The sequence below is a fragment of the Engystomops pustulosus genome, chromosome 3 (genome assembly GCF_040894005.1).
Source record: "Engystomops pustulosus chromosome 3, aEngPut4.maternal, whole genome shotgun sequence".
Classification (NCBI taxonomy): domain Eukaryota; kingdom Metazoa; phylum Chordata; class Amphibia; order Anura; family Leptodactylidae; genus Engystomops; species Engystomops pustulosus.
The window spans coordinates 286997-309024 of record NC_092413.1 but is presented as its reverse complement, the minus strand read 5'-3'; positions in this window follow the sequence as shown (position 1 = coordinate 309024).

Below are 22028 nucleotides of genomic sequence, written 5' to 3'. Positions count from 1 at the left end.
CAGAGATATTCAGATGAAAATCTTATGTATGTTCTATTACTCACCGTCTATTCTGTGCAAGAAGAAAGTAAGAGAATCTTCCAAATGCTTGAAATGTGAATTAGAGGAGGCTGATTGTATTCACACGATTGGGTTGTGCCCTAGTATAAAACTTTTCTGGGACAAAGGAGCGCGTACTGATAACGAAGCTGTTGTTATTAGCTAAAGTCCTTATAACCCGGGCTTGGGGGAGCCGTACAACTCCGAATGTGAATTACTGGTATAGTCTCTCCCTAAAGATCAAAAGATATGAACAAATCCATGCTGAAGTAAGTGGTAGAAGTGGAAGAGGAGCCGAGATATGGAGGAAATGGAAAAATGTGACAGTGAACTGAGCCAACGTATTCATTGGTTGGAATAGTAAATGTACATCTAAGGAATATATACAAATACATTAGGGTCTTTTTTTTTCCTCTCCTGTCAGGAGGAGGGAGGGAGGGAAGAGGGGATGACGAAATACATTGTGATTTATCAATAAGTGTATGTCTTTTTCTTGTAAAATTGTTAATAAAAAATATTTGATTTAAAAAAACCTTCAGCTTGGAGAAAGCTTCTTGAGCCGGCAGAGGCCAGAGTTTAGGATTGTGTCTTTCTTTGTCAGCGCCACAATAGGAGACACGAGAGAGGAGAAATGTGGTATGAACTGCCGGTAGTAATTAGCGAAGCCCAGGAATCTCTGGATAGCATGTACTCCTACTGGGCGAGGCCACTGAAGTCCCCCAGACAATTGTCCATCTGTAGTCCCTTGTCAGAGATTATATACCCGAGGAAAGGAAGACTCTTTTGGTGGTATAGACACTTCTCGAGCTTGGCATACAGGCGATGCCCTGAGGACTAGTCGCACATGTACCTGATGGCACTCGAGGTCAGCAGAGAACACCGGGATATCGTCCAGGTAGACCACAACACAAGTATACACAAGGTCTCTGCAAATGTCGTTAACAAACTACTGGAGTACGGCTGGTGCGATACATATTCCAAACGGCATGACGAGATACTCGAAGTGTCCATCACGAGTATTGAAGGCGATCTTCCATTTGTCACCTTCACTGATGCGGATAAGATTATACGCCCCCACGTAGGTCTTATTTCGGTGAAGACTTTGGCTCCATTTCGGCGGTCGAAAAGTTCCGTGATCAGAAGCAGTCGGTAGAGGTTCTTCACAGTGAGCTTGTTCAGACCATGATAATCTATGCATGGACAGAGCGAGCCATCATTCTTGCCCACAAAGAAGAACCCAGCACCAGAAGGAGAAGAGAACTTACGTATAAACCCCTTGTGTAGATTCCCTTTCACGTAGGCTGATAAAGCCGTGGTTTCAGGCACAGAAAGTGGATGCAGTCGTAGGGTCGGTGTGGAGGTAGAGTCTCCGCTTGCTTCTCCGAGGAGACAAGTCCATACACTGTAAGAAGTGGGAAGACCCACCAGAGACTTGGAAGTCACTGTAGAAGTCAAGTTGGATACAGGATGAAGTGCCACCAGCTTAACTGGCATTCGGGTCCTCAACAAAGAAATTCCCCGGTCTGACAGGTGAGCACAGGAGCGTGACGTCACAACCACGGAAGACCCAGGAAAATGGAATATGCAGACCGGGAAAGCACATCAAACAACAGTCTTTCTTGTTGCAAATGACGGGCGAGATAACCAGCAGCTTCTCAAGATGGACCACAGGAAGATGATGCTGGGAGACCAGGGCAGCATCCAAGAAGTTTCCTGCAGAGCCTACCTGTCTCAGAGCTGAGTAGGACAGGTATGTTCAGACATGGAGAAGCTTTGCTCTCACCTAGGGACACTTCTCTAAGGAACTATAGGTGCGTGCGTTTCCCAGACTCTGCGGATGAAGAGGAAAAGTCCCAAGAAAGTGTTGCAGTCTAGCACAGTAGAGACACACGTGATTCGGTCACTCAGTGAAGACGGCAGGTCCCATGGAGACAGCGAGTCTTTGATACGACTAGCCAGTCCTTTCTTAAAGTTGGCGGCCAAGGCCGCTTCATTCAAGAGGGCTTGGAGGCAAGAGTGCGAAATTGCACCTCATTGATGACAACTGACAAGTCCCCTTGACGGAAATTCAGCAGGGTGCTCTCAGCAGACGGTGCCAGGGCTGGTTCCCCAAGATGGATCGAAATCCTGCGAGGAACGTGGTGATGTTGGCAGTGACCAGGTCGTTCCTGTACCATGGAAGGGTAGCCCGTGCCAGGTGCTGCAGGGACTGGTCGCTGCTGCTGGGGGGGCCAATAATTGCTGCATGATGGCCGTAATTGATTGTTATTAATCAGGAGCCATGTATTAAGCCAGGGTCTGGGTAAATATCTTTAAATTGGAATTCAGTAGTGCGATGGGTCTATAGTTACCACAGATCTTTACCAGGTTTAGGTATTAATGAAATATAAGAAGATAACAAGCCTCGGTGCGGGTGCCTCCCATCCAGATAAGAGCTGAACAGAGAAAGCCTAACTGGGGTGAACCCTCTAAACAGACTTTGTAATATAAAGACGTGAACCTGTCTTGTCCTTGGGATTTTCAGGTAGGATTTGCCTTTACATCCCCCGGTCCCTCCTGTGTTATAGGAGCCATGGAGTCAGATAATGTTAGTAACTGGCCAGAGGTCAGAGAGTCCTGTAGCGGAAGAAGCTTGTGCCTTGGAGAAGAACATTGTGTAGTATAAACCTCTGAAATACGGGTGCAATGTCTCGGGTTGATGTATAAGGTCGCACCACCTGAGGAGTGCTGTTAGTATGTCCCTCTGACCACACACGGGCTTGTAGTCTATGGACCTAATTGCCATTTTCTTAATAACGTTATTTCCAAAATGTAAGATGTTTTCAATTTTCTGATAGGCGTGGTTCCTCAGATGGGAATGGGCAGATTGGTCCCTGTTCCCATGGGGCTCACAATCTAAACAACCTACCTGTATGTTTTTGGAGTGTGGGAGGAAATCGGAGGACCTGGAGGAAACCCACGCAAACACAGAGAGAACATACAAACTCTTTGCAGATGTTGACCTGAGTGGGATTTGAATGCAGAGAGACTTCCCGTCTGCCAAGTTGAAGGTCCCTGCTTGGTGGAAGTGACGAAGCTCTCAACATTAAAAAAAAAAGCTTCACGTTAGAGCTCAGGCCTTTAACATTCAAAGTAACAGAAATAACCATTACAATAAAAGGATGAACAGCGATGCCAATGACACGCGTCCGCAGTGATCATGAGATTGAGAGCAGCCCCTCCCTCCATAATCCAGAGATTACTCCTATAAATCGTAGGGAAAAGAGAAAACAAACGGAACGGGAGACAATGGACCAAGGCAAACGGTTATTATCACAGGATAATCCAGGCCATGGGCACCCGGTCAGGGCCCAATCCCCCGAGGAGGGGAATATAGCATTATCCAACAAGAACAGAGGATTCCACCCGACCCCCGATAAGCCCAAACAGACAGCGAACAGATGTCACAGAGAGTAACCAGCACCCTGCGGCTTCACACCTCGCTATAGTCACTGCTGCGGCCCTACATCAGCCTTGGGATGGATCTGTAGGGGATCTGGGTGGCCCCATCTGTATGGTCACAGTGGAGAGGACGCAGGTGTCTCCGCTCCTGACGAGTGACCCAAGAAAGGTCTTGCTATAGTTGGATATGGGCCTCTTAGTTACTAAGGCCTTAGCCATAATTGCTTCCTTAACCGTACAATGATGGTGCAGTCTCTGACATCTGAGTGAGACCCACGGGGTAAAGTGCTCTGTGTGCACCGTCCACTGTGACCCGATGTGATGCAGGATCCCCTGAGAGCTTGTTGGTCCGTTGCTATATTTCTGTATCTACAATTGTCTCTTTCAGACCTCTGATTCGATTGTTGTTACTCCTCCCCCGATTGTACACCCTCCCGGTGCAGCTGTATACCCCTAAGGGGCTCAACCACGGTGGCCTGAAGCTGCGAAACATCCATCCTGCAGCGTCATGATCCCCTTCGAGGGTTTCCCCATGATGCAATATGCCGTACATTTTGTTGAATCGCTGATCTCGTAGCCGCAGGTCTCCCCCACTTCTGAGAACAGTCAATAAAAGTCTCGTTTACTTGGAAGATTCTGCAAAAACTGTGCAATATCAAATGTGTATCTACTCTTCTCTCCACATGATAAGTATACGATACTGTGTGTACGTGTGTATATAATGTATGTATATGTAGTGTGTATATACTGTATGTATGTGTGTATATACTGTATGTATGAGTGTATATAATGTATGTATATATAGTGTGTATATACTGTATGTATGTGTGTATATAATGTATGTATATGTAGTGTGTATATACTGTATGTATGTGTGTATATACTGTATGTATGAGTGTATATAATGTATGTATATATAGTGTGTATATACTGTATGTATGTGTGTATATAATGTATGTATGTGTGTATATAATGTATGTATGTGTGTATATAATGTATGTATCTATAGTGTGTATATACTGTATGTACGTGTGTATATAATGTATGTATATATAGTGTGTATATACTGTATGTACGTGTGTATATAATGTATGTATATATAGTTTGTATATACTGTATGTATGTGTGTATATAATGTATGTATATATAGTGTGTATATACTGTATGTATGTGTGTATATACTGTATGTATATATAGTGTGTATATACTGTATGTATGTGTGTATATACTGTATGTATGTGTGTATATAATGTATGTATATATAGTGTGTATATACTGTATGTATGTGTGTATATAATGTATGTATATATAGTTTGTATATACTGTATGTATGTGTGTATATAATGTATGTATATATAGTGTGTATATACTGTATGTATGTGTGTATATACTGTATGTATATATAGTGTGTATATACTGTATGTATGTGTGTATATACTGTATGTATGTGTGTATATAATGTATGTATATATAGTGTGTATATACTGTATGTATGTGTGTATATAATGTATGTATATATAGTGTGTATATACTGTATGTACGTGTATATATAATGTATGTATATATAGTGTGTATATACTGTATGTACGTGTGTATATAATGTATGTATATATAGTGTGTATATACTGTATGTATGTGTGTATATAATGTATGTATGTGTGTATATAATGTATGTATCTATAGTGTGTATATACTGTATGTACGTGTGTATATAATGTATGTATATATAGTGTGTATATACTGTATGTACGTGTGTATATAATGTATGTATGTGTGTATATAATGTATGTATCTATAGTGTGTATATACTGTATGTACGTGTGTATATAATGTATGTATATATAGTGTGTATATACTGTATGTACGTGTGTATATAATGTATGTATATATAGTTTGTATATACTGTATGTATGTGTGTATATAATGTATGTATATATAGTGTGTATATACTGTATGTATGTGTGTATATACTGTATGTATGTGTGTATATACTGTATGTATGTGTGTATATAATGTATGTATATATAGTGTGTATATGCTGTATGTACGTGTGTATATAATGTATGTATATATAGTTTGTATATACTGTATGTATGTGTGTATATAATGTATGTATATATAGTGTGTATATACTGTATGTATGTGTGTATATACTGTATGTATATATAGTGTGTATATACTGTATGTATGTGTGTATATACTGTATGTATGTGTGTATATAATGTATGTATATATAGTGTGTATATACTGTATGTATGTGTGTATATAATGTATGTATATATAGTGTGTATATACTGTATGTACGTGTGTATATAATGTATGTATATATAGTGTGTATATACTGTATGTACGTGTGTATATAATGTATGTAAGTGTGTATATACTGTATGTATGTGTGTATATACTGTATGTATGTGTGTATATAATGTATGTATATATAGTGTGCATATACTGTATGTACGTGTGTATATAATGTATGTATATATAGTGTGTATATACTGTATGTATGTGTGTATATAATGTATGTATATATAGTGTGTATATACTGTATGTACGTGTGTATATAATGTATGTACGTGTGTATATACTGTATTTATGTGTGTATATACTGTATGTATGTGTGTATATAATGTATGTACGTGTGTATATACTGTATGTATGTGTATATAATGTATGTATATATAGTGTGCATATACTGTATGTACGTGTGTATATAATGTATGTATATATAGTGTGTTTATACTGTATGTATGTGTGTATATAATGTAGGTATATATAGTGTGTATATACTGTATGTATGTGTGTATATAATGTATGTATATATAGTGTGTATATATACTGTATGTACGTGTGTATATAATGTATGTACGTGTGTATATACTGTATTTATGTGTGTATATACTGTATGTACGTGTGTATATAATGTATGTATATATAGTGTGCATATACTGTATGTATGTGTGTATATAATGTATGTATATATAGTGTGTATATACTGTATGTACGTGTGTATATAATGTATGTACGTGTGTATATAATGTATGTATCTATAGTGTGTATATACTGTATGTATGTGTGTATATAATGTATGTATATATAGTGTGTATATTCTGTATGTATGTGTATATACTGTATGTATGTGTGTATATAATGTATGTATATATAGTGTGTATATTCTGTATGTATGTGTGTATATAATGTATGTATATATAGTGTGCATATACTGTATGTATGTGTGTATATAATGTATGTATATATAGTGTGTATATTCTGTATATATGTGTGTATATAATGTATGTGTATATAGTGTGTATATACTGTATGTATGTGTGTATATAATGTATGTACGTATGTATATAATGTATCTATAGTGTGTATATACTGTATGTATGTATATAATGTATGTATATATAGTTTGTATATACTGTATGTATGTGTGTATATAATGTATGTATATATAGTGTGTATATACTGTATGTATGTGTGTATATAATGTATGTATATATAGTGTGTATATACTGTATGTATGTGTGTATATACTGTATGTATGTGTGTATATAATGTATGTATATATAGTGTGTATATTCTGTATGTATGTGTGTATATAATGTATGTATATATAGTGTACATATACTGTATGTATTTGTGTATATAATGTATGTATATAGTGTGTATATACTGTATGTATGTGTGTATATAATGTATGTATCTATAGTGTGTATATACTGTATGTACGTGTGTATATAATGTATGTATATATAGTGTGTATATACTGTATGTACGTGTGTATATAATGTATGTATATATAGTTTGTATATACTGTATGTATGTGTGTATATAATGTATGTATATATAGTGTGTATATACTGTATGTATGTGTGTATATAATGTATGTATATATAGTGTGTATATACTGTATGTATGTGTGTATATAATGTATGTACGTATGTATATAATGTATCTATAGTGTGTATATACTGTATGTATGTGTGTATATAATGCATGTATATATAGTGTGTATATACTGTATGTATGTGTGTATATAATGCATGTATATATAGTTTGTATATACTGTATGTATGTGTGTATATAATGTATGTATATATAGTGTGTATATACTGTATGTATTTGTGTATATAATGTATGTATATAGTGTGTATATACTGTATGTATGTGTGTATATAATGTATGTGTATATAGTGTGTATATACTGTATGTATGTGTGTATATAATGTATGTATATATAGTGTGTATATACTGTATGTATGTGTGTATATAATGTATGTATATATAGTGTGTATATACTGTATGTGTGTGTATATAAAGCATGTATATATAGTGTGTATATACTGTATGTATGTGTGTATATAAAGCATATATCTATAGTGTGTATATACTGTATGTATGTGTGTATATAAAGCATGTATTTATAGTGTGTATATACTGTATGTATGTGTGTATATACTGTATGTATGTGTGTTTATACTGTATGTATATGTGTATATAATGTATGTATATATAGTGTGTATATACTGTATGTATGTGTGTATATAATGTATGCATATATAGTGTGTATGTACGTGTGTATATAATGTATGTATGTGTGTATATAATGTATGTATATATAGTGTGTATATACTGTATGTATGTGTGTATATTATGTATGTATATATAGTGTGTATATACTATATGTATGTGTGTATATAAAGCATGTATCTATAGTGTGTATATACTGTATGTATGTGTGTATATAAAGCATGTATCTATAGTGTGTATATACTGTATGTATGTGTGTATATAAAGCATGTATCTATAGTGTGTATATACTGTATGTATGTGTGTATATAATGTATGTATGTGTGTTTATACTGTATGTATATGTGTATATAATGTATGTATATATATAGTGTGTATATACTGTATGTATGTGTGTATATAATGTATGCATATATAGTGTGTATGTACGCGTGTATATACTGTATGTATGTGTGTATATAATGTATGTATATATAGTGTGTATATACTGTATGTATGTGTGTATATTATGTATGTATATATAGTGTGTATATACTATATGTATGTGTGTATATAAAGCATGTATCTATAGTGTGTATATACTGTATGTATGTGTGTTTATACTGTATGTATATGTGTATATAATGTATGTATATATAGTGTGTATATACTGTATGTATGTGTGTATATAATGTATGCATATATAGTGTGTATGTACTGTATGTATGTGTGTATATAATGTATGTATGTGTGTATATAATGTATGTATATATAGTGTGTATATACTGTATGTATGTGTGTATATACTGTATGTATGTGTGTATATAATGTATGTATGTGTGTATATAATGTATGTATATATAGTGTGTATATACTGTATGTATGTGTGTATATACTGTATGTATGTGTGTATATAATGTATGTATATATAGTGTGCATATACTGTATGTATGTGTGTATATAAAGCATGTATCTATAGTGTGTATATACTGTATGTATGTGTGTGTATATAAAGCATGTATCTATAGTGTGTATATACTGTATGTATGTGTGTTTATACTGTATGTATATGTGTATATAATGTATGTATATATAGTGTGTATATACTGTATGTATGTGTGTATATAATGTATGCATATATAGTGTGTATGTACTGTATGTATGTGTGTATATAATGTATGTATGTGTGTATATAATGTATGTATATATAGTGTGTATATACTGTATGTATGTGTGTATATACTGTATGTATGTGTGTATATAATGTATGTATGTGTGTATATAATGTATGTATATATAGTGTGTATATACTGTATGTATGTGTGTATATACTGTATGTATGTGTGTATATAATGTATGTATATATAGTGTGCATATACTGTATGTATGTGTGTATATAATGTATGTATATATATATAGTGTGTATGTACTGTATTTATGTGTGTATATAATGTATGTATATATATATAGTGTGTATGTACTGTATGTATGTGTGTATATAATGTATGTATGTGTGTATATAATGTATGTATATATAGTGTGTATATACTGTATGTATGTGTGTATATACTGTATGTATGTGTGTATATAATGTATGTATATATAGTGTTCATATACTGTATGTATGTGTGTATATAATGTATGTATATATAGTATGTATATACTGTATGTATGTGTGTATATAATGTATGTATATATATAGTGTGTATATACTGTATGTATGTGTGTATATAATGTATGTATATATATAGTGTGTATATTCTGTATGTATGTGTATATACTGTATGTATGTGTGTATATACTGTATGTATGTGTGTATATAATGTATGTATATATATATATATATAGTGTGTATATACTGTATGTATGTGTGTATATAATGTATGTATATATAGTGTGTATTATAGTTCAGTGCGGAGCAGACTTGTGCTCTTCGGATTTGCTCACCAATAATTAAAATATTGTATGTTACAGTATAATTGCCCTTGAAGATATGACCTCCAGGAATGTTCCTGTATGGATGAAGCTGAGATAACTCTGGACAGAGAAGACCACCGCAATCTCCACTAAGATCTGCAAGGCCAGTGAAGCGAGGGGCAGAGCCAGAGCCGGCGTGGATTCTGCACAGAGTAACGTCAGACGCGTACACGGCTTTACATCACATTGACATGAAGCGGCTCTTTGTTAATCTGACTATCGGCTTCAAACACCTGAGCTCCCAGAGAAAGCCCATTCACTGCCCGAACAGGAGCGGCCGTTCTAATCTCCCACCTCGTCCATTGTGCAGGAACAGAAGAGAGCGAGTGTGACGGATACTGTAAGATCGTCAGCTCATCTGTCTATACAATAGTGAATCTGCTCGGCTGCATCCAAAGGCTCAACATTTCATAGGAAATTTGCAATTCGGTTTGTCTTTCCCCTGGAAGCATGTAGAGATTTATCGTCTGGCAGCCTTTGATTCTTGCCGTGTCTATCTCCGAGCGATGCTGCCTCCCTCTGTTCTGCACATTTGCATAATCCTTTGCTGCCATAATCGAGCAGAAAATACTTACATTTGTAGGAAGCAGTAATACAAACACTGCAGTGTTCTCCGGCTTCAATGCTTGTCCTGTCTCCACCGAATCCTGGTAGAACGCTGGAAGGACTGTTCAATTACCGGAAGTGAATGATAGAAACTGGTAGAAGAAGCCACAGATGAGTGAAGGAGACCAATGAATGAGTGGCCCCAGGCTCTGACGTGCGGGATGGTGATGCCATTTTATCGGGAGGTTTAGGGTTGTCCACGATGACACATTCCCTTTGTCAGGTTGTGTCTTTACGACCCAGTGGCCTAGTGCCTACCATTATCCATTCCAAAAGACTCCTCCTTGGGGATCACACATGTAGGGTCAGTGTATTGTCAATGTAGTGGAATTAGGACCCAGAATTCAGTGACTGGATGTCCCAGAAGATCTGAGGTGTCCTACATTTCATAGCTTCAGTCCTCTGTGTTCATTTCGTAGCGGTCCCCGGTACTTATATTGTGTTTGCCTTCTAATTAATCCATCCCTGGTGTCCAGTGTGTCAGCGCCCCCGTCCCTGGTGTCCAGTGCGTCAGCGCCCCCATCCCTGGTGTCCAGTGCGTCAGCGCCCCCATCCCTGGTGTCCAGTGTGTCAGCGCCCCCGTCCCTGGTGTCCAGTGTGTCAGCGCCCCCGTCCCTGGTGTCCAGTGTGTCAGCGCCCCCATCCCTGGTGTCCAGTGCGTCAGCGCCCCCCTCCCCGATGTCCAGTGCGTCAGCGCCCCCATCCCCGGTGTCCAGTGCGTCAGCGCCCCCGTCCCTGGTGTCCAGTGCGTCAGCGCCCCCGTCCCTGGTGTCCAGTGCGTCAGCGCCCCCGTCCCTGGTGTCCAGTGCGTCAGCGCCCCCATCCCTGGTGTCCAGTGTGTCAGCGCCCCCGTCCCTGGTGTCCAGTGTGTCAGCGCCCCCGTCCCTGGTGTCCAGTGCGTCAGCGCCCCCGTCCCTGGTGTCCAGTGCGTCAGCGCCCCCGTCCCTGGTGTCCAGTGTGTCAGCGCCCCCATCCCTGGTGTCCAGTGCGTCAGCGCCCCCATCCGTGTTGTCCAGTGCGTCAGCGCCCCCATCCCCGATGTCCAGTGCGTCAGCGCCCCCATCCCTGGTGTCCAGTGTGTCAGCGCCCCCATCCGTGTTGTCCAGTGCGTCAGCGCCCCCATCCCCGATGTCCAGTGCGTCAGCGCCCCCATCCCCGGTGTCCAGTGTGTCAGCGCCCCCATCCCTGGTGTCCAGTGTGTCAGCGCCCCCGTACCTGGTGTCCAGTGTGTCAGCACCCCCATCCCTGGTGTCCAGTGTGTCAGCGCCCACATCCGTGGTGTCCAGTGTGTCAGCGCCCCCGTCCCTGGTGTCCAGTGTGTCAGCGCCCCCGTCCCTGGTGTCCAGTGCGTCAGCGCCTCCGTCCCTGGTGTCCAGTGCGTCAGCGCCCCCGTCCCTGGTGTCCAGTGCGTCAGCGCCCCCATCCCTGGTGTCCAGTGTGTCAGCGCCCCCATCCCTGGTGTCCAGTGCGTCAGCGCCCCCATCCCCGATGTCCAGTGCGTCAGCGCCCCCATCCCTGGTGTCCAGTGTGTCAGCGCCCCCATCCCTGGTGTCCAGTGTGTCAGCGCCCCCATCCGTGGTATCCAGTGCGTCAGCGCCCCCATTCCCGATGTCCAGTGCGTCAGCGCCCCCATCCCCGATGTCCAGTGTGTCAGCGCCCCCATCCCTGGTGTCCAGTGTGTCAGCGCCCCCGTCCCTGGTGTCCAGTGTGTCAGCGCCCCCATCCCTGGTGTCCAGTGTGTCAGCGCCCACATCCGTGGTGTCCAGTGTGTCAGCGCCCCCATCCCTGGTGTCCAGTGCGTCAGCGCCCCCATCCCTGGTGTCCAGTGTGTCAGCGTCCCCATCCCTGGTGTCCAGTGTGTCAGCGCCCCCATCCGTGGTGTCCAGTGCGTCAGCGCCCCCGTCCCTGGTGTCCAGTGCGTCATCGCCCCCGTCCCTGGTGTCCAGCGCGTCAGCGCCCCCGTCCCTGGTGTCCAGCGCGTCAGCGCCCCCGTCCCTGGTGTCCAGCGCGTCAGCGCCCCCGTCCCTGGTGTCCAGCGCGTCAGCGCCCCCGTCCCTGGTGTCCAGCGCGTCAGCGCCCCCGTCCCTGGTGTCCAGCGCGTCAGCGCCCCCGTCGCTGGTGTCCAGCGCGTCAGCGCCCCCGTCCCTGGTGTCTAGCGCGTCAGCGCCCCCGTCCCAGGTGCCCAGCGCGTCAGCGCCCCCGTCCCAGGTGCCCAGCGCGTCAGCGCCCCCGTCCCTGGTGCCCAGCGCGTCAGCGCCCCCGTCCCTGGTGTCCAGCGCGTCAGCGCCTCCGTCCCTGGTGTCCAGCGCGTCAGCGCCCCCGTCCCTGGTGTCCAGCGCGTCAGCGCCCCCGTCCCTGGTGCCCAGCGCGTCAGCGCTCCCGTCCCTGGTGTCCAGCGCGTCAGTGCCCCATCCCTCTGCTGTGGATTCGGGTTCGGCCGGGATTCACTAAGGCAGTTCCTCCGACGTCCACCAGGTGGCGCTACTGCACTGAAGAGCATCGTAACGCGCTGGAGTTCACCGAGTCGGGCTGAGTGAAGGTAAGTGCAAGCTCCGCAACACTTTTTGTTTTTTAAATGCGGCGGTTTTTCCGAATCTGTCGGGTTTTCGTTCGGCCACGCCCCCGATTTCCGTCGCGTGCATGCCAGCGCTGATGCGCCAAAATCCGATCGCGTGCGCCAAAATCCCGGGGCAATTCAGGGAGAATCGGCGCAAATTGGAAATATTCGGGTAACACGTCGGGAAACTGCGAATCGGGCCCTTAGTAAATGACGCTTCCAAAACAATTGAACAATGAATTCAATCCGATTGGTGATGAGAAATGTCAGTCATTCTGAAGCGCCAGGAAACGGGCGCCGCAATATGAAGCCGCAATATGGCAGCAAAACGTCCGTAGGGCATTATTAGGGATAGTTCCTACCAATGCAATGAGGGATACATAGTATAAAGTCCTAGTGTCAGACAGCGGCATATGAGGAGTAGAGAAGCGGCGATCGTACATAGCAGCTCGGCACTCACACACAGAGCGAGAGAGCGTTACTCTCGGAGTGCAGTCTTGATACTTGCTACAGGCACTGTATCTGATAACTTACGCACGCAGTAATAGAGCGCCAGCGATACCAGCTATATGAGCAGCGTTCCCTGAACACTGGGATCGATGCCACACCAAACGCTCGGCGTATTCAGTGCGCACAGGAAAACACTTTGTGCGCACACTAATTACAACAAACAGTGTTGCCATAAGCCTCATAGCTCGGACAGACAAATCATCCAAAAGAACGGGCAAAGAAATCAGAAAGATGTAACATTGTTTCAATGTAAGAGAGTTACAAAGTATAAATACATTAATTACAGACATAAATCAACTAACAGACGTAAGGCTATAATTATTCTAACACAGGACACAATACTATAAATAATATCTACAAAATATAATAACGATGCCCTCAATCTAAGGGAACCCATGCCGATCATATCCCAGGGGTTAGTCTCTGCACGGGAGGGGAGAACATCCCCGGGACTTTTCCTATCTGTTTAGAATCTTTGTTCACAATTACTATTCATTTTAAATAGAATTAATAAAAGCTTTATTTTACTATACTTTTCCCTTCCCTTACAACTACAATTCATGATTTTTAGGTGTTCGGGATCTTAAAGACCTATCAATCTAAGTCGCGTTATATCCTGATTTTTCCAGGGACGTCCTACAAGAAAGAAAGAAAGAGTTTTATTGAAGATAAAAGAATGCTGCGAGAGAAAGTTATTGCCTATTCACTTATGTATCCTGCAAAACTAAAGATTATACATCAAAGTCCCAGTTTTTCAATACCTGAAGAAGTATCAGACTGGCTGGACCTGAAGGATATGGGCGGGAAAGTGGCACAAGAAGGAAGAGGTCTACCATGGTAGGACATGGAGTGGGACGGGGGATGCCGGAGATATGGACGATGGTTTATTTCTTTCTTTATTGAGTGATGGGTCATGGGTCATGGGTCATGGGTCATGGGTGGTTCGATGATGGAGCATAAGAGGGATGAAAAACCATACGAAACGATGTATCATTCTTTTTATTATATTGCCACACAACTTCGGGTAATTGTTATTCTGTTGGAGACAAACCTTGACAAGGATTCTATGTACCCAACTAGAAGTGGTCAAGCCCGATATAGAGTTCTGTATTCTCTTCATTTTCTAGAGGAGAAGTCATTTTGATTCGTAGATCTATTCGTTTTAAAGTATGAGGGGAGATAGGTGCTCCTATATGGCACATTAGAGGGCACCCAATGCGTTTTGTCAGGGGTTTATATTCCTCCTCCCTTTAGATACAAGGTTTTGCTAAGACTGCTGCAGTATCTACAAAAAGTAGGTTTCTGCCCTGTCTTTGTAGTTGGAGACTTTAAAGGAAACCTACCACTTAAAAGTGGTAGGTTTATACACATATACATGGCACCAGGTCAGGGTGAGCTGGTGCCAGAGCATATTTTTGTTAGGGGAACAAAGCCCCTATCGCCGATTAATAAGCCTGTTTCCCCGTGCTAAGTTGCGCAGGCGCACGTGTGCCGGAGAGCTCAGTGACGTCACCAGCTCTCCAGCACTTTAGAATCAGGCGCACGCACGGGCGCGCATGGTGCGCCGTGCCCAGGTGTGGTGCGCTGAGTTATAAGTTAATATAACTTATTAATCGGCGATAGGGGCTTTGTTCCCCTAACAAAAATATGCTCTGGCACCAGCTCACCCTGAGCTCACCCTGACCTGGTGCCATGTATATGTGTATAAACCTACCACTTTTAAGTGGTAGGTTTCCTTTAATTAGGTTTTTTTGGATAAGAAGGATCATTTGGGGAAAAGTAATTCTGCAAACATAGGAGTGGTGGATACCCATTTTCTAGATTTTGTCAAGCAGTAGGTTTGGTAGATGTCTGGGGGATCTTAAAGGTGACTTGTGCCCATTCGTGTTATTCCTTTTCTGGAATCGATCTCTCTTTGGCAGCCGGGTGGGTTACTAAAATGCGATATGATAATCGTCTGATTTCAGATCACTTCCCGTTAGTCTTAGAATTATCTGGTTTGACCAGGGTCCTACCACATAGGTTTAGGAAACTCAATCCTTATTGGCTTTATTAATGGATGAGGACAAGAAGGTTCCATTAGTTATGCTGGTTAGGGAGAGAACAGCACCCTGTTAACCCTTATCTGGTGATGGTCCCACGTATAAACTGAAAATAGCGGACACAAATGCAGGGGGACCCTAAATTTCCTAAGGGCGGCTTTCATGAACTGCCAACAAACCCTGTCAGATGCCTTCTCTGTGTCTGAGATGAAAAGGACGAGGGGATTTTATGACTGCGTGTCGGACTGATAGCTTGAGTCAATTGGAAAGATTTATCTTTACCTTCTCTGCCTCTTATGAATCAGGAGATATTAGACTAGCTAAAAGGGGGGCTCTTGGGGTCACCCAAAGTTTAGTCCATACCTTCAGATCGATGTTGAGTAAGGATATTGGTCGGTAGTTCCCAACCTGTTACGGGGCTCTGCCTCTCTATGTAATGTGGTGATGCACACTAGGAGCTCCCTGTAACAGCACATTATATACACTGGATGTGGGAGTATTACTCCCCTAACTTCTTATAATATACTATGGACTATGGCCACTGGGGATGGATGATATTATTTCCTTAATTCCATTACTGTGACGGTTGCTTGAGGGATCTCGCCTTTTCATCATCCAGATCTGGTAATGTGAAGTCATCAAGAAATGTTTCAATATCTCTCATCCTTTTTACCAATTGTTGTGGGATGTCCTCACAGCGTAGGCTGTACAACCCCGTGTAATACTGAAAAACTCCGGCTATCTCTCCTGCATTACTTTTCCCCAGCTTGAGTACCCAGGGAAGAGATATAAGCTCTGGTTGTGCCAGTAAAGACATGGTTTTACTGCACTTATCTCCATAAGAATAGAAGTGATGCTGCGCTCTAGCATAAATCTTAGCTGGGGGAATATTTGGTGCATCTTTCAAGCGTTCCCCCACTTGTAGCATTTCCTCTTTGACTGCTAGGGATTAGTTAACAAACGCTCATGAATGTTCAGATATTGCTTCATGGTGCGCCATGTTTAGGCAGCCACTTTTGATCCCTCGGAGGCTTTGGGGGCTCAACCGTTTGCCACGGGGAGGATAACTTCAGCGACGGGAGCCCAACACTGTTGTCTGCTGGCAAACTCAATGTACTCACCATGGGGTCTACTGCCAGACACCTCCATGCTTTGGGAAGATTGCAAGGTTGTCGTATGACCACTTGCTGCAAATCTTTCACAAAGTGAAGCCTGAATGGGAACAGCCACTTATTCAGGATCCCTTGTTCCCTGAGTTATGCTAGTAGGGGTTGAAGTGCCCTGCGTTTTGCCAGGGTCGATGCGGCTAAATCCTGCTACTTAGCCAGTTTATTCCCTTCATAATTCCTCACACTCCCGAGCTTTCTGAAAGCAGTGTCTATGTAGCATACCACATCTTGTGGATGTGAGGTGGTAGAAAGTGGCAAGGAAGGACAGGGAGAAAGCGCTAATAGGGTGACATCTTTTAGGAATAGCCTCGGTGTGAGGATAGAAATGTGCTCACCGTATCTGGTTGTGCTAACGATAGGCACAACAGGTGCTGCCTCCTGTGTGTGCCAAATGATACAGGATATATAGAGAATATATGTAGAAGGCGGTCTAATCGAATGGCGCACTCTGGGGTATTGGTTAAAAGGTTTTATTCATAATCAATTACAAGGTCTTCAAGTCACAACGCGTTTCGGGGCATAGGAAGCCCTTTCTCAAGTGAAAAAGACTAACTGTAAAAGAATAAAAGGTTGGTGAAATATGGATATATAGTTCAAAAATATGAGGATATATATTTCCAACATAAGTTGAAAATAGGTAGTGGTAAAAAATGAAAGAGAAAGTACATAAAAACATGCATAAATAGTTAAATACTAGAGATGAGCGAGCACTAAAATGCTCGGGTGCTCGTTATTCGAGACAAACATTTCCCAATGCTCGAGTGCTCGTCTCGAATAACGAGCCCCATTGAAGTCAATGGGAGACTCGAGCATTTTTCAAGGGGACCAAGGCTCTGCACAGGGAAGCTTGGCCAAACACCTGGGAACCTCAGAAAAGGATGGAAACACCATGGAAATGGACAGGAAACAGCAGGGGCAGCATGCATGGATGCCTCTGAGGCTGCTTAATCGCACCATTATGCCAAAATTATGGGCAACAGCATGGCCATGACAGAGTGACCGAATGAAGCTAGATAGCATCTAAAACATCCAATAATTGACCCTGACACTATAGGGGACGGCATGCAGCGGCAGCGGCAGCAGCGGCAGGCTAGAGAGTGGCATGGCGACATACCCTAAATGGACTCAGGCTTCACCAAAGGAGGTGAGCAAGTAGCGCTGAAATGATTTCCTATGTGAACAAAAGGTTGACGGTATATTTAGTCGATAACACAGCATGGTGGCGACATAGTGACCAAGTTCCATAACGTATCTGGTGAAACACCCGAAAAATGAGCCTGACACAGCTCTTTTGATAAGGGGATGACATGTGGAGGCAGCCATGGAGACGACTTCCATGATTAAGAGCGACAGTATGGGGCCTCTGAGGCTGCCTAATCTTGGGATGGAGCTGGCGGTCCGCTGCCAGGCAAGCTTTCGCCTGTCCAAGCCCCTGTCTCTCGGCTCCTCCCCACCCAAAATGGGCCTGGGGGCCAGAAGCGTTTACTTTGAAAAAATTATAATTTTCAAAGCAGGCCGGGTCGTTTGAATATTTCACCTAGGAATAATGGAATAGCATAGTGGTTCTATTTTTAATTGTTTTTTCGGATATGGTTTCATGATTAAGAGCGACAGTATGGGGCATCCATATTGCGCTGCTATGATTGCAACTTCAGGTCTCCAGCATGGCGGCGACAGATGGGCCGAGTTCCACTATGTATCTGGTGAAACACCTGAAAATTCTGCCTGACACAGCTCGTTTGATAAGGGGACGATGTATGGAGGCAGTGAACTAGTAGTAGATTAAAGGTGCTGCAGTTAAAACTATGTTAGTTGGATCTTGAGATGGAGCTGGCGCTCCGCTGCCAGGCGAGCTTTCGCCAATCCAAGCCCCTGTCTCTCGGCTACTCCCCAAACAGCACTTCTAAGAACCTTTTGTATAAGATCAAGTGTAGTAGCGTTCTTATAAGTTTGGGATATGGCGGGTGAGGGGAATGTAAACAGATGCGCAAGAAGCGCTGAAATAATATTGGTAAATGATAAAAGTTTGCCAGTATATTTTGTGGATTACACAGCAGGGTGGCGACAAAGTTAACAAGTTTGATGTGGAAGCCATGAAAACAACCCAAAATTCTGCCTGACACAGCTCGTTTGATAAGGGGACCATGTATGGAGGCAGCTATATGGACGACTTTTGGAGGCAGCTATGGCGATGACGTGTGGAGGTAGCTATGGAGACAACGTGTGGAGGCAGCTAAAAGGACGACATGTGGAGGCTGCTATGGAGACAATTTAAATTGGATAGTGCCTGTATGTGGCAGTCCAAAAAAGTTTTCAAACCAGAGGAGCAGGTAGGTGGTCCTCCAGAAAAATTAAATAGATTGAGTGCCTGTATGTGGCACTCCCAAAAATTGTTTAAAACAGAGGGTACATAGAGTACTATAGCTAGAGCCAGTTGGCCCTGGCAAAAAATAGCCAGTTTCCTCTGCTTTAGTGTACAAAGAGGAGGAGAAGGAGGAAAATGAGGAGGAGGAGTGCATACATAATTCAGGTTGAGCTTCTTTCACCTGGTGGAGAATGGAAATCCTGAGAAATCCAGGCTTTATTCATCTTGATAAGCGTCAGTCTGTCAGCGCTGTCAGTCGACAGGCGTGTACACTTATCGGTGATGATGCCACCAGCTGCACTGAAAACCCGCTCGGACAACACGCTAGCGGCAGGGCAGGCAAGAACCTCCAAGGCGTACAGCGCCAGTTCGTGCCACATGTCCAGCTTTGAAACCCAGTAGTTGTAGGGAGCTGTGTGATCATTTAGGACGATGGTATGGTCAGCTACGTACTCCCTCACCATCTTTCTGTAAAGATCAGCCCTAATCTGCCGAGACTGGGGACAGGTGACAGTGTCTTGCTGGGGTGACATAAAACTGGCAAAAGCCTTGTAAAGCGTACCCCTGCCAGTGCTGGACAAGCTGCCTGCTCGCCTACTCTCCCTCGCTACTTGTCCCGCAGAACTACGCACTCTGCCGCTAGCGCTGTCAGAAGGGAAATACTGTTTCAGCTTGTGCACCAGGGCCTGCTGGTATTCATGCATTCTCACACTCCTTTCCTCTCCAGGGATGAGAGTGGAAAGATTTTGCTTGTACCGTGGGTCCAGGAGAGTGAATACCCAGTAATCGGTGCTGGAATAAATTCTTTGAACGCGAGGGTCACGGGATAGGCAGCCTAGCATGAAATCTGCCATATGCGCCAGAGTCCCAACGCGCAAGAATTCAGTCCCCTCACTGGCCTGACTGCCCATTTCTTCCTCCTCCAACTCCTCTTCTTCTGCCCATACACGATCAGAGGCGGACTGGCCATAAGACCCACCGGGAGAAATCCCGGTGGGCCGACTCGTTTGGGGCCGGTCCGGGCCAGTCTGACACTGGTGGGGCCGGTGAAAAATCAAACAAACATGAAGTGACAGACCGCACTGAAGGCCATAGGAATGGGAGGCCGGGCGCAGAGCTGCAGGGACTTCCCCCTGCTGTGTTCCTGTTCTTTGATGCCTCCTGTGTCACGTGACCCGCGTCATGACGTCCCCCGCGCAGGCCGGCATCTCTCCCAGCTAGGTTTGAAGGTCCTGGGCACTGCTGTGAGCAGTCAGCTCTGAGACCACACAGACCACACGCCCCCCCGCGATCACCCCAGTATCTGTGTTACTGGGTGTGAGGCGGCTGTATGTAGCTGTGTTACTGCAGGTGAGGCTGCTGTATGTAGCTGTGTTACTGGGTGTGAGGCGGCTGTATGTAGCTGTGTTACTGGGGGCGAGGCAGCTGTATGTAGCGGTGTTACTGGGGGCGAGGCGGCTGTATGTAGCTGTGTCACTGCAGGTGAGTCTGCTGTATGTAGCTGTGTTACTGCGGATGAGGCGGCTGTATGCAGCTGTGTTACTGGGGTGAGGTGGCTGTATGTAGCTGTGTTACTGGGGCCGAGGCGGCTGTATGTAGCTGTGTTACTGCAGGTGAGGCTGCTGTATGTAGCTGTGTTACTGGGGGTGAGGCTGCTGTATGTAGCTGTGTTACTGGGGGTGAGGCGGCTGTATGTAGCAGTGTTACTGGGGGTGAGGCTGCTGTATGTAGCTGTGTTACTGGGGGTGAGGCGGCTGTATGTAGCTGTGTTACTGGGGGCGAGGCGGCTGTATGTAGCTGTGTTACTGGGGGCGAGGCGGCTGTGTATAGCTGTTACTGGGGGATGAGGCGGCTGTATGTAGCTGTGTTACTGGGGGTGAGGTGGCTGTATGTAGCTGTGTTACTGGGGGCGAGGCGGCTGTATGTAGCTGTGTTACTGGGGGTGAGGCGGCTGTATGTAGCTATGTTCCTGGGGATGAGGCGGCTGTATGTAGCTGTGTTACTGCAGGTGAGGCTGCTGTATGTAGCTGTGTTACTGCAGGTGAGGCGGCTGTATGTAGCTGTTTTACTGGGGGTGAGGCGGCTGTATGTAGCTGTGTTACTGGGGGCGAGGCGGCTGTATGTAGCTGTCTTACTGGGGTGAGGCGGCTGTATGTAGCTGTGTTACTGGGGTGAGGCGGCTGTATGTAGCAGTGTTACTGGGGGCGAGGCGGCTATATGCAGCTATGTTACTGGGGGCGAGGCGGCTGTATGTAGCAGTGTTACTGGGGGCGAGGCGGCTGTATGTAGCAGTGTTACTGGGAGCGAGGCGGCTGTTTGTAGCAGTGTTACTGGGGGCGAGGCGGCTGTATGTAGCAGTGTTACTGGGGGCGAGGCGGCTGTATGTAGCAGTGTTACTGGGGGCGAGGCGGCTGTATGTAGCAGTGTTACTGGGGGCGAGGCGGCTGTATGTAGCAGTGTTACTGGGGGCGAGGCGGCTGTATGCAGCTGTGTTACTGGGGGCGAGGTGGCTGTATGTAGCTGTGTTGTATAGTAGTTTATAATAGTTGTATTCTTGTACATAGGGGGCAGTATTATAGTAGTTATATTCTTGTACATAGGGGGCAGTATTATAGTAGTTATATTCTTGTACATAGGGGGCAGTATTATAGTAGTTATATTCTTGTACATACGGAGCAGTATTATAGTAGTTATAGTCTTGTACATAGGGGGCAGTATTATAGTAGTAATATTCCTGTACATAGGGGGCAGTATTATAGTAGTTATATTCCTGTACATAGGGGGCAGTATTATAGTAGTTATATTCC